Here is a 16,148-nt window from a genome sequence, read left to right as displayed (position 1 = left end):
AAGTTTAGGAAGGTTATAAGACGGTTAAAAGTTAATAAGTAGTAGAAAACGTAAACAAATAGCTAAAACAGAGAGGAGCTAAACAAACAGCAAGCAGGTACGCAGGCCGGAAGTTGCGTCACTCACCCTGCAGTTCTCTATTCCACTTTACTTTCCTCCCTACCTGATCCTTTATTCTCTCTCTCTTTTATTCTCTATCTCTATCAACAGCTCTGTATAAAAATAAGATTTCAATTAAAAATGATGAGTTTCTTTGATTTTACCAAATTAAAAACCTCTGGAATATAATCAAGAGGAAGATGGATGATCACAAACCATCAAACCACCAAACTGAACTGCTTGAATTTTTACACCAGGAGTAAAGCAGCATAAAGTTATCCAAAAGCAGTGTGTAAGACTGGTGGAGGAGAACATGATGCCAAGATGCATGAAAAAAACTGTGATTAAAAACCAGGGTTATTCCACCAAATATTGATTATTTCTGAACTCTTAAAACTTTATGAATATGAACTTGTTTTCTTTGCATTATTTGAGGTCTGAAAGTTCTGCATCTTTTTTGTTATTTCAGTCATTTCTCATTTTCTGTAAATAAATGCTCTAAATGAGAATATTATGTTATAAATTTAATTTAAATCCTCTAATTATGTTTGTTTGTATTTTTTCATTATTCTACATACTCCTCTTTTGATTTATTTATTTTATTAATTTCATCAATTCAAAACATTTGTTTTATTTTCTTTATTTGTATTAATTTTTTTTCATTCATTTCTATTGTTATGTGTAGTCTTTTTAGTGTGTTCTATTTTTTTGGGGTTCTTTTGCGAGGGGTATCCGGTTAGTGTTCTGATGATACTCACTGTACTGAGCTGAGTGATGCACTCTTTTGAGAGGGGTATCCGGTTAGTGTTCTGATGATACTCACTGTACTGGACTGAGTGATGCACTCTTGAAAGGGGAATCTGGTTAGTGTTCTGATGATACACACTGCACTGGACTGAGTGATGCACTCTTTTAAGAGGGGTATCCGGTTAGTGTTCTGATGATACACACTGCACTGGACTGAGTGATGCACTCTTTTAAGAGGGGTATCTGGTTAGTGTTCTGATGATACTCACTGTACTGGACTAAGTGATGCACTCTTTTGAGAGGGTTATCTGGTTAGTGTTCTGTTGATACTCACTGTACTGGACTGAGTGATGCACTTTTTTGAGAGGGGTATCTGGTTAGTGTTCTGATTTTTACTCACTGTACTGGACTAAGTGGTTAATTGTAGATATTGTGCAATGGCACAGTTTGAAAATTCTGATGCCAGTCTGCACAAATCCTTCGCATATTGAAACTTTTTAATATTTGTGGCCTAAAATTCACTCACATTTTTGTGATTTAAAACAGCATTAAAAACGTCCTGCAGCGCTACAGCAGTCGAGAGTACTGCGTTCATTACTGCAATCAATAACACTAACTGCTCTAAATCTGTCCTGCATGTAACTATACACTCCTTTAGAATATAAATGGGTTCGGGTCGATACTGAAAACGCCGAGTGCCCAACGGTCCTGCAGGAGGCTGATTGGTGCGAGACTGAGGGGAAAGTTAACCATCACATTTAAAAATATCTAATTACAGGGCTGTGATTGAATTGAGGTTAATTTTTATCCAGTTGCTGCTGCAAGAAATGAAACTTGATAGATTCACTCAAACACAGATGAGCTCCTGATTATAAATATGCTTTTATTTGTATTATAAGAATAACTCATTAAAAATAATAATAAATTGATATCAACCCAAACAGCCTTCTTACTTCATAAACTAGTTAATTTTCCATTATCCAAACTCAAAAGCTTTTTTTTTGTTATTGTAGATTCTCACTGAAGCATCAAACCTATGAATGAACACATGTGGAGTTTTATGTACTTAATAAAAAAAGGTGAAATAACTAAAAAAACATGTTTTATATTCTAGTTTCTTCAAAATATCCCCCTTTACTCTGATTACGCTTTACACACATTCGGCATCATTCTCTCAATGAGCTTCAAGAGGTGGCCACCTGAAATGAAAAGTTTTCCAACAGTCTTGAAGGAAGGAAGGAGTTCCCAGAGGTGTTTATTAGCACACACACACACACACACACACACATATATATATATATATATATATATATAATGAATTTAAAGAAACATCTTTGTATTGAGTCATGCTGCAAACATGTATGTAATAAAAATGAGTATTCAGACTATGCTGGACACAGTGAATCTGAGTAGGTTGGGCTGAACTTGAAGTCCCGCTTCCCTTATCTGTGAACAAAAACATGGCCTATAATAGTTTCCCAAATTTTAGCTGAAATAATAGTTCTTTGTCTCAGACCTCCTCTTCCTCCTCCTCCTCTTCCTCTTCCTCCTCCTCCTCCTCTTCCTCCTCCTCCTCTTCCTCCTCCTCCTCTTTTTCATTTAACTCTTGCTCTTTCTCTCTGTTTCTGTTCATAGTAAAACCTGGATTATACTGGTTTCTTTACATCATTAAGCCACATGTGTGATCAGTTCTAAGTTGCTGTGTTTAAGTTGAGTTTCACTTTTACTACCTGCGTTTATTATTATGCAGCCCAAGAGCATCACAGTGTAAGATGTGTGTTTAGTGGCTGAAAATAAGTTTGGAAGTTGTGTTTAACCAGGTAACAACAAACAACAGGGTTCAGTGTTTTAACAACCCTGCAGCTGCAAATACCAGAGACAAGACACTGCATGCTCTGCTTATTATCATTCAGAGAGAGAGAGAGAGAGAGAGAGTTAAAGAGAGAGAAAGTTAAAGAAAAAAAAAGTAAGAGATGATCAGATAAAGGGAGTGACAGAGAGCTTCTATTTCACTCTTTCAGTCTGACTGAGAGAAAAACACTGAAGGTATACAGTAGATATCTTATTGTAGGAGTTATATATGTGTATATAATATAATATATTTATGTATATAAGTATATAAATATATAATTAGAAGTATACGTTTTGTCTGCGCACTCGGCTGTACGGATTTTAAGCCAAAATGAAAAGGATTTTTTATTATTTCTTCTTCTTCTACTGGATGTCGACGCTTGTCTTCTCAATAGGTAAGAGTCAACATCTGCTGTATTTATAATACTGTAGAATTATGTGTTAGTAATAATAATCATAAGTCTGAATTACTTAATAATAAGTGTTTATAACAACAGCAACACTTATCAGTTTATAGTATATATTTATTATACAGTCATATGAAAAAGTTTGGGCACCCCTATTAATCTTAATCATTTTTAGTTGTAAATATTTGGGTTTTTGCAGCAGCCATTTCAGTTTGATATTTCTAATAACTGATGGACACAGTAATATTTCAGGATTGAAATGAGGTTTATTGTAGTAACAGAAAATGTGCAATATGCATTAAACCAAAATTTGACCGGTGCAAAAGTATGGGCACCCTTATCATTTTATTGATTTGAATACTCCTAACTACTTTTTACTGACTTACTGAAGCACAAAATTGGTTTGGTAACCTCATTGAGCTTTGAACTTCATAGCCAGGTGTATCCAATCATGAGAAAAGGTATTTAAGGTGGCCAATTGCAAGTTGTTCTCCTATTTGAATCTCCTCTGAAGAGTGGCATCATGGGCTCATCAAAACAACTTTCAAATGATCTAAAAACAAAGATTGTTCAACATAGTTGTTCAGGGGAAGGATATAAGGATAAGGGGAGATTTAACCTGTCAGTTTCCACTGTGAGGAACATAGTAAGGAGATGGAAGAGCACAGGGACAGTTCTTGTTAAGCCCAGAAGTGGCAGAACAAGACAAATAATTCTGCAAGCACGCCACAAACAGAGTTACCTGAGGTGTGCTTTTGCATAATAAGAAATGGCTTCTTTCGCTTCACTCTCCCATACAGCTTCTCCTTGTGTAAAGTGCGCTGTATTGTTGAGCGATGCACAGTGACTCCATCTGCAGCAAGATGATGCTGCAGCTCTTTGGAGGTGGTCTGTGGATTGTTCTTGACTGTTCTCACCATTCTTCTTCTCTGCCTTTCTGATATTTTTCTTGGCCTGACACTTCTGGGCTTAACAAGGGCTTAGAATACTAAATAAAATAAATTTAAAATATATTTTTGCTTAATTGGTTCTCAGGATTGTTATTGTTAAATACATTTTTGTATAAATACACAAAAAAATTGTCTGTCAAAAACACAAATAGTTCGGTAACAAGTGGAAACAAACAAAAGAAAACGTAGTAGAAGAGCTGCCAAACTAGACCAGGTGAGAGCAATCAGAAGATCGGAGAGTGTGAAAGCTGTAGCATCATGTGATCAGCAGAGTCTGGTGTAAGTGCATGCTGGGAGTCGGAGTCTTTAACCCTTTCAGATTCTGCATCCAATTATAATGAACATAATGCATTTTCTTTATTTTTAAATGTTTTGTTGCACATAAAACACTTAACACTATTTTAGAGCTGTTTGTTTGTTGTCCATCAGAATAGACCAAAAACCAGCCAATCAACAAGTTTATTATAAGTCCCGCCCACTGCAGAGGAAAAACAGTAGATTAGTAACTACTATTAATGCAATAGTGCAGTGTAATAGACTGCAACTCCCAGCATGCACTCACACCGAACCTTCCGGACACTGCTGATCATGTGGCACTACGGCGTTCGTGCTCTCCGAGCTTCTGATTGCTCTCACCTGTTAGTATAAGTTAGTATAAATACCCCTCAGTTTCAGTAACTTCTCGCCGAGTTTTGACTCTAATTGTAGTTTGGTAGCTCTTTTATAACACATTTCCTTTGATTGCAATAGCTAATTTTTACTAATTTAATGTGCTGATTAGTGATTGAGAACACTTTTTAATTATGTTTTTTTTTTTTTTTTACTGTTTACGGATGATTTATGAAATAAAAAGGTCAATATGAATTTTTAAATATTAAAATATTTTACACACATGCTTCTTATGCAATTGAAATAAAAAAAAGCTATGAATTATTTTAATTAATTGGATTTATTTGCTGTATAGATTTTATAAGAAGAATATTACAGTGAATAAAAAATAAATATTGTCTCTGATCTCTGCAGAAATATATCTCAACACAAATCAGGACGTGGAGGTGGAGTGTAATCAGAGCATCGTCCTGCAGTGCACCATCATTTCACCAGAGCCAGGCCAAATTGATAGCATGTTCTGGATGAAACCAAATGCAAAACCTATACCAACCCAAAGCTGTACTCTCACCAGTGAATCCCTGACGTGCACTATTACTCACGCTTCACCAGGAGACGCAGGGAATTATACATGTGTTCTAGAGGCAAGCAACGGTCACGGATATATCAAAACTACTGTAACAGTGAGACGTGAGTTTACCCTTTAAAATAAGACTCTTTTATAAATATATAAAATACTTTAAAACCACTAATAAGCTGTCTTTTTCCAAAATACTGACTCCACATTCATTTACACTGTTGATCTTTATCTTTTCCATCAGTCTGCTTAAACATATATATATATATATTTATTGATTTAACTATTCCAGATTAATCCGCATTAATGATGTATTCAGTAATAATAATGTGGTGTATACTAAGATATTATATTACAGTCATGGACGAAAGTGTTGGCACCCCTAAATTCTTTCCAGAAAATAAAGTATTTCTCCTACAAACTTATTGCAATTACACATGTTTCATTATACACATGTTTATTGTCTTTGTGTGTATTGGAACAACACAAAAAAAAACAGAAGAAAAAAAGGCAAATTTGAAATAATTCTACACAAAACCTCAAAAATGGGCCGGACAAAATTATTGGCACATATTTGCCTTTTTTTTCTCTGTTTTTTGTATTGTTCTAATACACACAAAGGAAATAAATAAACGTGTATAACAAAACATGTGTAATTGCAATAATTTTCTAGGAGAAATACTTAATTTTCTGGAAAGAATTCTGGGGTGTCAACACTTTCGGCCATGACTGTATATGTTTTTTTATTTAATTTATTTTAAAATGTCGAGTTGTGTCTCTAGTATTAATGAATAACATGTGAGCAATTTTTTTGTGAAATAAAAAAGGGCTCTGGTGTTTCTATTTAGCCCTGCTTTAGTTCACTGAATTACTGGTCTCTGAAGAAAGACTGAAGTTCGGCTCTTGCTCATGAATATTCATAATGCAAATATATCGCCTATTATTGGCTAATAGCACTGCAGCAGAGAACACCTACCTGCCTTTCCTCACACAGTACATTTTACAGCTCTGAAACTTAATAAGCTTAACTGCTTATTAATGGTTTTAATAACTAAACTTAGTTATTAGCCATTAATAAACTCTTTATAAACTCTTTATAAACTCTTTATAAACTCTTTATAAACTCTTTATAATGGAGCCTTATTTTAAAGTGGTACCAAAAATAATAGAGCAAGTTCTATTTATTTTTTTTGGTGGTTTAAAGCCTTTTCTTAAACTGTGGCCACCAGAAAAAGCAATATAATTAACATTTCTCTACACTAGAATTAATCTCTGGCTCAATCTCTGTTTACACCTGATCACATGATGTAATTTTAGAGTATCAGTCAAAATTCAGTTCTTATACAACTTAAACTCATTTTTTTTTAAATACTAAACTCATCTAAAATATTAAGAAAAACATATGGAATTATTTAATACAGAGAAAAGTGTTTAAGAACTTTTGGAGTTCTTTAGGTGGAAAAGTTCTATAAAGGTTTGAAGCCCTGCTGTAGCAGAATAAATAAATTAAATAAAGGATTTTCTCCTCAAACTTGTGAACTTCTCTTTCCACAGACTGTGTGAAAAGCGCTCCTTCTGACCCACTGTACTGCATTTTTATTACAAATCACTCTGATGGTGAGGTTCACTGGTTCTGTGGGAAGAAGAATGTGACCCAGGCCTCCGGTAAAAAACAGGTTAAAAAAACACATGAATATTTTATCACCAGCTCTCTTCAGGATCCGGGCTGTGATGTGGATTATAACTGCAGTCTGTGGATTCCCACTTTAAACACCTACATTTCTTCTCAATGTGTACAAAGAAACTCCTCAACCAATCACAAGCTTCCATGGATTGTCCTGCTCCTTTGTTTCACTTTTACAAAGTATAAAGTTTATTAAGCAAAATGGTAAAATTTGCAGGAATCACGCAGGACAGGCGTAATAAACAGGGCAGCAAGAGACAACGTAAAAGAGAAAAACAGGATCTAAATCTAAACTATACAAAAGAGCAAAGCAAAAGAGTAATTTAAATAACAAAACAAGGTCGGTAACAAAGTAGCAAAAAAAATGTAGGATCAATACTCGGTGACGGGAAACAGAAAAAGAGGGGTATTTATACAAGGGGACACAGGAAATGAAAATCAACAGTCAGGTGAGCTGGAACACCGAAGCGTCACGTGATCCGACATGGCCGAAGGGTAAAGTGAAGAAAGAAACTCCTCAACCAATAACAAGCTTCCATAGATTCTCCTGCTCCTGTGTTTCACTTTTACAAATCATAAAGTTTCTTAGCAAAATGGTAAAATTTGCAAGAATCAGGCAGGACAGGCGTAATAAACAGGGCAGCAAGAGACAACGTACCAGAGAAAAACAGGATCTAAATCTAAACTATACAAAAGAGCAAAGCAAAAGAGTAATTTAAATAACAAAACAAGGTCGGTAACAAAGTAGCAAAACAAACAAAACACAAAAGAAATGCAGGGTAGGAGAGTTATGACTATGGCGACAGGAAACAGAAACAGAGGGGTAATTATACAAGTGGACACAGGAAATGGCAATCAACAGAACGGCACGTGATCCAGCATGTCCGGAGGATAGAACAAAGAAAGAAACTCTAAAGAAACAAGCTTCCATCGACTCTCCTGCTCCTGTCTTTCACTTTTACCAAATTCTTCTGCACTACAATTTAACAGAATCGAGTTTTACCATTTACCAAACCAACTAAACTCGAATAGATTTATTCCAATACATTATTTAAGCAAATGTTCGAATCAATATTATGGTGAGAACTACTCAGCTCAATTAAAGAAAAGTAAAAAAAGAAAATGACTTAAAGAAATGAAGGCCAATCAATCCTAAAATCAGTTGCAAGAACTTTGAAAATATGCTCAAGTGCAGTCGCAACAAAAAAAAAAGATCATCAAAATCATTATGATGATGGAACTGGCACTCATCAGAACCGTGCAAGGAAATGAATAGCAAAATGTAACATCCTCAAGTTAATTTTACTAAACCATTCAGTTAACCCTGAGAACCTTTTTTTTATTTTTGGTAGTTTCAACAATCTTTACTCTCCTAAATATCACCCTATAACACGTAATATAGGCACGAACCTCCAGTGTATTATTGCGATATATTTATACCACAGTTCCATAATCGCTGTATATTGAAAGATTTTAAAGAGTTAAAGAGGAGGAGAAAACAGGATCTGTTTGGTTATAAAAACACCAGTTAAAATAGTTCCATTGCTGCTCTGTTTGTAGCTGTAGCGCTGTTTGGCTTGTAAGCGCTGCATCATTGCTAGGTTACCTGTATAGGGCGGAGTAATACAGTAATACATGGAGAGCTTCGGTTACAGGGCATTACCGGCTGATAACGGTACTCACAGAACGCCTCTCATCCAATCGCATTGCAGGGTCGGAACTACTGTAACTGTAGTATAATACAAAGTATTAATAGAAGAAAGTAACACATCAGATATTGTTATTTTCAGAAGATCCTACACTATTCAAATATGTCTTTATTTGAACTGTAAATATTAACATTTTTTTTTATTTGCATTAATTTGACAGTGATAAATGTGATTTAACATCATAGTCTTTGCATATCTTATTACTTATTTGAACAGTTACTTTTACCTAATAAACAATGATGGCTCATTTCTGAGGGCAAAGGTCTGAGGAATTTGGTTAATCCGGGAGGATGGATGGGATGATTGATTGGATGGAATGGATGGGATGTTATTGGATGGATGGATGGATGGATGGATGGATGGATGGGTGGGATGATTGATTGGATGGATGATTGGATGGGATAGATAGATGATGTTATTGGATAGATGGATGGATGGATGGGATTGGATGGGATAGATAGATGATGTTATTGCATGGATGTGAATGAGTTGCGAATATTAAAATATTATAGTTGAAATATTGTTTATTTCAGGAGTTTTTTTTCAAAAGTCCAATTTGTCTTTATTTGAATTGTAAATATGAACAGATTTTATTGATATTTGCATTAATTTGACCATGTTTTGACAGAAAAAAATCTACCTTACTCCTGTAATTTCCTTGTATTTTTTAAGGCTTGAAATGTCTATAAAGCTCTTGTCTCTCATCCAGTGAAATCTTATTGTGGAAAGATAATATATGTTTTTTTTCTCTGCATGTGCAATAATATTTATAATATATGTCATTTTAAATATTGGAAAGTGTTCTAAATAAAACTAAAGATATATGTTTCTGGTATAACTGTATTGTTTCCCTTGTTCTTTGTAATGATTGACAGTTTAAATGGGCGTTTTATTACAACAAGACTGTAAAAAAAAAACGTCATTTCTGTCTGGTGTGAGTAAAAAGTGGTACTTTTATCCACCCCTGCCACTAGAAAATATATTTTATTACATGTATTTATCGTCTACAGTCTGGTAGATGTCTGTAATAAAGCTCCTGCTCCTTCCAGACTCTCTTTATCTGAACTTTTATCTGAGAGGAAGGGAAGAGTCTTGTTTTCCGGAGGAAATAATCAGAGCTTTTCATATCAGATTCAAACTAACCTTATCAGAGTTTCCTCTCTGATCTGAGTTCACTCAGAGAGTACAGAAGCAGTTACTCCACAATCACAACCCATAAACTCTACACTGCCTGGAGGATACAGACCATCTGATTCAGTTTCTCTGATTTTACTATTTATAGGTTTATATTTGAGTAAAATGAACATTGTTGTTTTATTCTATAAACTACAGACAACATTTCTCCCAAATTACAAATAAAAATATTCTCATTTAGAGCATTTATTTACAGAAAATGAGAAATGACTGAAATAACAAAAAAGATGCAGAGCTTTCAGACCTCAAATAATGCAAAGAAAACAAGTTCATATTCATAAAGTTTTAAGAGTTCAGAAATAATCAATATTTGGTGGAATAACCCTGGTTTTTAATCACAGTTTTAATTTCATGCATCTTGGCATCATGTTCTCCTCCACCAGTCTTACACACTGCTTTTGGATAACTTTATGCTGCTTTACTCCTGGTGTAAAAATGTAAGCAGTTCAGTTTGGTGGTTTGATGGTTTGTGATCATCCATCTTACTCTTGATTATATTCCAGAGGTTTTAATTTGATAAAATCAAAGAAGCTCATCATTTTAAGTGCTCTCTTATTTCTTTACAGAGCTGTATAATATAAATTATAATTTAAATCTTTCCTGTAATACAGACATGTCATGGTTAGAGACAGAAATTGATGAGCTGTCTATAAAACGCTGCTGTGTGAAATAAGTGAAATAAATAATAAAAGAGAGAAAGAAAGAAAAAAAGAAAGGTGCCTAAAAAAACTGTAATTCTTATACATTCTCTTTTAAATGTGAATCTCTGCCCGTTTTGTCCTTCCAGTGATGAAATCTGCATAATTTATACAGAACTAATCACACACTGATACATATCGTAAATGTGCAATAAAAAAAACAAGTATCTTTATTTTTGTTGATTTTTAGTTTAGTTCACTACATGGATTTCCATTAAAAATAAGAATAAGAAGATTTTTTCTTCGTCTGTAAAGTTTACATTTTGGAGATATTTGTGTGTAAGAGCAACAGTATGCAGTGCAGAGCTTCTCCAGTACCCTGATTAAACAATTACAGCATAAACTTAATTCATCTGATATTAAAAATCATTAAATCCTACCCTCAGCGTGCGGCTGCATCCTGTAACTCCAGCTGAGCTCCAGGAGAGAGCAGTATTGAGTTAAATTTCTACATTCAGACACATAAATAAATCTGATCTGTATTACAGCAGATTTACTGTAAATTAATCAGCTCCTCCATATTAATTATAATATATAAAACTCTGAGTCTGTTCTCCATCTCCAGGACCTGAAGTACTACTGTAAAGTATTTAATAAATACAAAAAATCATACGTAAGTACATAGATAAGAATGAGTGCAGTATATTTCAGCTCAGCAAATCATTTATCATTAATTTATAAGTAGAGCTGAGGGTGTAAATTAACCTCATAAACCCCAATATTATTTCTACAATCTAAATCATTCAGTAACTACTAATTACTCACTTAACTACTGGATATTGCTTAGTTACTACTGTAAGTTATTCAGTAAGTACTAATTACTCAGCAACTACAGTAAATTATTCAATAAGTACTAATATTTAGTAAGTACTGTTAATTATTCAGTAAGTACTATTAATTATTCATTAAGTACTGTGAATTATTCTGCAAAAACTGTACATTTGTCAGTAACTACTGTCCATTATTCAGTAGGTATTAATTATTCTGTAGATGTAGTGAGTAATAGTGTAATAGTGAGTAATAGTGTAATAGTGAGTAATAGTGTAATAGTGAGTAATAGTGTAATAGTGTAATTGTGAGTAATACTGAGCAATAGTGTAATAGTGAGTAATAGTGTAATTGTGAGTAATAGTGAGCAATAGTGTAATAGTGAGTAATAGTGTAATTGTGAGTAATAGTGAGTAATAGTGTAATTGTGAGTAATAGTGAGCAATAGTGTAATAGTGAGTAATAGTGTAATAGTGAGTATTAGTGTAAGTGTAATTGTGAGTAATACTGAGTAATAGTGTAATTGTGAGTAATAGTGAGTAATAGTGTAATTGTGAGTAATACTGAGTAATAGTGTAATTGTGAGTAATAGTGAGCAATAGTGTAATAGTGAGTAATAGTGTAATTGTGAGTAATAGTGAGTAATAGTGTAATTGTGAGTAATAGTGAGCAATAGTGTAATAGTGAGTAATAGTGTAATAGTGAGTATTAGTGTAAGTGTAATTGTGAGTAATACTGAGTAATAGTGTAATTGTGAGTAATAGTGAGTAATAGTGTAATTGTGAGTAATAGTGTAATAGTGAGTATTAGTGTAAGTGTAATTGTGAGTAATACTGAGTAATAGTGTAATTGTGAGTAATAGTGAGCAATAGTGTAATAGTGAGTAATAGTGTAATAGTGAGTATTAGTGTAATAGTGTAATTGCGAGTAATACTGAGTAATAGTGTAATTGTGAGTAATATTGAGTAATAGTGTAATTGTGAGTAATAGTGAGTAATACTGAGTAATAGTGTAATTGTGAGTAATAGTGAGTAATAGTGTAATTGTGAGTAATAGTGAGTAATAGTGTAATTGTGAGTAATAGTGTAATAGTGTAATTGTGAGTAATACTGCGTAATAGTGTAATTGTGAGTAATAGTGAGTAATAGTGTAATTGTGAGTAATAGTGTAATTGTGAGTAATAGTGTAATAGTGAGTATTAGTGTAATAGTGTAATTGTGAGTAATACTGAGTAATAGTGTAATTGTGAGTAATACTGAGTAATAGTGTAATTGTGAGTAATACTGAGTACTAGTGTAATTGTGAGTAATAGTGAGCAATAGTGTAATAGTGAGCAATAGTGTAATAGTGAGTAATAGTGTAATAGTGAGTATTAGTGTAATAGTGTAATTGTGTGTAATACTGAGTAATAGTGTAATTGCGAGTAATACTGAGTAATAGTGTAATTGTGAGTAATAGTGTAATTGTGAGTAATAGTGAGTAATAGTGTAATTGTGAGTAATACTGAGTAATAGTGTAATTGTGAGTAATACTGAGTAATAGTGTAATTGTGAGTAATAGTGTAATTGTGAGTAATAGTTAGTAATAGTGTAATTGTGAGTAATAGTGTAATTGTGAGTAATAGTGTAATAGTGTAATAGTGAGTAATAGTGTAATAGTGAGTATTAGTGTAATAGTGTAATTGTGAGTAATACTGAGTAATAGTGTAATTGTGAGTAATAGTGTAATTGTGAGTAATAGTGAGTAATAGTGAGTAATAGTGTAATTGTGAGTAATAGTGAGTAATAGTGTAATTGTGAGTAATAGTGAGTAATAGTGTAATTGTGAGTAATACTGCGTAATAGTGTAATTGTGAGTAATAGTGAGTAATAGTGTAATTGTGAGTAATAGTGTAATAGTGAGTAATAGTGTAATAGTGAGTATTAGTGTAATAGTGTAATAGTGAGTAATACTGAGTAATAGTGTAATTGTGAGTAATACTGAGTAATAGTGTAATTGTGAGTAATAGTGTAATAGTGTAATAGTGAGTAATAGTGTAATAGTGAGTATTAGTGTAATAGTGTAATTGTGAGTAATACTGAGTAATAGTGTAATTGTGAGTAATAGTGAGTAATAGTGTAATTTTGAGTAATAGTGAGTAATACTGAGTAATAGTGTAATTGTGAGTAATAGTGAGTAATAGTGTAATTGTGAGTAATAGTGAGTAATAGTGTAATTGTGAGTAATAGTGTAATAGTGTAATTGTGAGTAATAGTGTAATAGTGAGTAATAGTGTAATAGTGAGTATTAGTGTAATAGTGTAATTGTGAGTAATACTGAGTAATAGTGTAATTGTGAGTAATACTGAGTAATAGTGTAATTGTGAGTAATAGTGAGCAATAGTGTAATAGTGAGCAATAGTGTAATAGTGAGTAATAGTGTAATAGTGAGTATTAGTGTAATAGTGTAATTGTGTGTAATACTGAGTAATAGTGTAATTGCGAGTAATACTGAGTAATAGTGTAATTGTGAGTAATAGTGTAATTGTGAGTAATACTGAGTAATAGTGTAATTGTGAGTAATAGTGAGTAATAGTGTAATTGTGAGTAATAGTGTAATTGTGAGTAATTGTGAGTAATAGTGTAATAGTGAGTAATAGTGAGCAATAGTGTAATAGTTAGTAATAGTGTAAAAGTGAGTAATAGTGAATAATAGTGAGTAATAGTGAGTAATAGTGTAATAGTGAGTAATAGTGTAATAGTGAGTAATAGTGTAATAGTGATTAATAGTGTAATAGTGAGTAATAGTGTAATAGTGATTAATAGTGTAATTGTGAGTAATATTGAGTAATGGTGTGTAATAGTGTAATAGTGTGTAATAGTGATTAAAAGTGAGTAATAGTGAGTAATAGTAGAGTGAGTGCTCAGGCTGCAGTAGAGCAGTACAGTACTCAGGACTGATGTAACCCTGCAGCAGTAGCAGCAGTGGGAGCAGCAGATCCGGGCCGGGGTTAATCAGGTGCGTCGGGGTGGTAGATGAGGTGGCCCGTGGGGGCGGGGCTGGGGCAGGGGCGGAACCTCTGGTAAAGGGTAAATGTGCAGTATAGCTGGAGCCGAACCCACACGGATACGGTACCACACCGCCTCCGGCTGCCGAGCGACCGCTGCCACGGACACGGTTACCATGGTGAAGGAGGCTGGCATGGAAACAGTGGAGGGATGTAGGGATGGGTGGTGGTGTTATCTCTGAGTGTGTGTGTGTGTGTATAGTGTGTGTGTGTGTGTGTGTGTGTGTGTGTGTGTGTGTGTACAGCTGATTATCCTGAGTTATTCTGCTGTTTTCAGACGATAATCAGCCGAGGAGAGTTTCAGAAATGCAGCGAAAATTCCTCAAACACAAACACTGAAGAAAACACTTTAAACACCATAAAGACGTATTATAAAATAGGCTTTCTGAAAATATATTAAAAATTATATTATTATATACATAACATTATGCATGTTTCCTCACACTGAGGAGAGGCAAACGCAATTTTACAACTTATAGGAGAAGGTAAGGTGTCCAGTAGGTACTGTAAATTATTTAGTAAACACTATAAATGAGGGAGGGATGGCCAGCAACACCTTATTTGCATAAAAATGACAGAGCCCTTAAATGGCTTGTTTTGAAAGAGACTGAAACTGGTAAGAATAGAACTGCTGAAATCTTTATCTTTATTCTTAATATTAATTAAGAATATTATTTGGTATAATTATTTGGTATAAATTTTCACTAAACAATGTGTTTCTTCATAGTTTTAATCTTTAATATTAATCTAAACTGTAGAAAATAATAAAAATAAAGGAAAACTGCTACTATGAACTCTTATTAAATCAGGCCAGATTTGAGAGCAGAATGAATTTAAAGTGTAAATGTAACACAGGATCTCTGATTTATTGGTTTTATTGATGTAGGATTGAGAGTTTTCTGGTATAAAGCAGCTGATAAAAGTCAGATAGTGCCTGAAATGCCGGGTTCTGCTGGAGGTCAGCCGGTTCAGAGCCTCAGTGGATTATTCAGTCAGGGATGAAGAGCAGGAATTAATGTATGTGTTCAGCCATCAGAAGCATCGAGGGCATCGGGTTCTCGGAGTAATATATTCATTTATGTTCTAATCTTATGTATTTTAGTACCATCAATAGCAATAAAAAGCAGGATAAAAATGATATTAGGTATTAGTTCTATTCATGCATAATATTCATCTATTCATATATAGTTTTATTCATGCATAATAGAAATTCAATAATACTAATCTACTAATAACCTACATTTTAATTTAGTTTTTGACTGCTATTGTAACGGTGCAGCTACCTGGACGTGTCCAACAAACTCTTCTCAGCAGAGGAAACTGAGCTGCTGGTTGACGCTGTGAAGGAGCTCCAGCAGCTCATTTACGGGAACAGCAATGTTATTTTATTTACTATTCTGTTTATTGTTGATGTAAAAGTTGGGTTTGTGCTGCTGTGTGTTCATGTGTGTGTAATAAGTGGGGGTGTACGCTCGGCTCGGCACAGCGCCTGTGTTACCGAGATAGCGATGAACGTCTGACTGTTGGCGTCTGTCTAGGTTGTATTCAGTCAGTGGAGCTCCTGTGTTTTCTGTTACCAAGATAAACAAGATAAAACTCCAGAAATGTACCTGAACACACCTCATTTCCAGAACATCACGCCCATCAGTGTAGATATATTCAGAAGATCTGCTGCTGTGTGTTACTGTCGTTAGTACTGTTAATTAAAAAAATGCATTTCTAGTCTGAAGCATGCAGTAGCATTTCAGTGAACAGACTCGAGAGGCGTTTTTGTGAGAGATGGAGGGATATTAAATGATGAATGTGACG

The 16,148-nt window shown here is 33.9% G+C and overlaps 1 long non-coding RNA gene across 1 annotated transcript; it reads left to right on the top strand.

Moving 5' to 3' along the window:
• The first annotated feature begins 2,586 nt into the window (after nt 1-2,586).
• LOC125784462 (uncharacterized) lies at nt 2,587-9,446 on the top strand. Its single transcript, XR_007427275.1, has 3 exons — nt 2,587-3,092; nt 5,078-5,353; nt 6,795-9,446. It is a non-coding gene; the product is annotated as an uncharacterized LOC125784462 (long non-coding RNA).
• The last annotated feature ends 6,702 nt before the right edge of the window (nt 9,447-16,148 follow it).

This window comes from Astyanax mexicanus, chromosome 19 (assembly GCF_023375975.1).
Source record: "Astyanax mexicanus isolate ESR-SI-001 chromosome 19, AstMex3_surface, whole genome shotgun sequence".
NCBI lineage: Eukaryota > Metazoa > Chordata > Actinopteri > Characiformes > Acestrorhamphidae > Astyanax > Astyanax mexicanus.
This window is presented reverse-complemented; position numbering and strand designations above follow the sequence as displayed.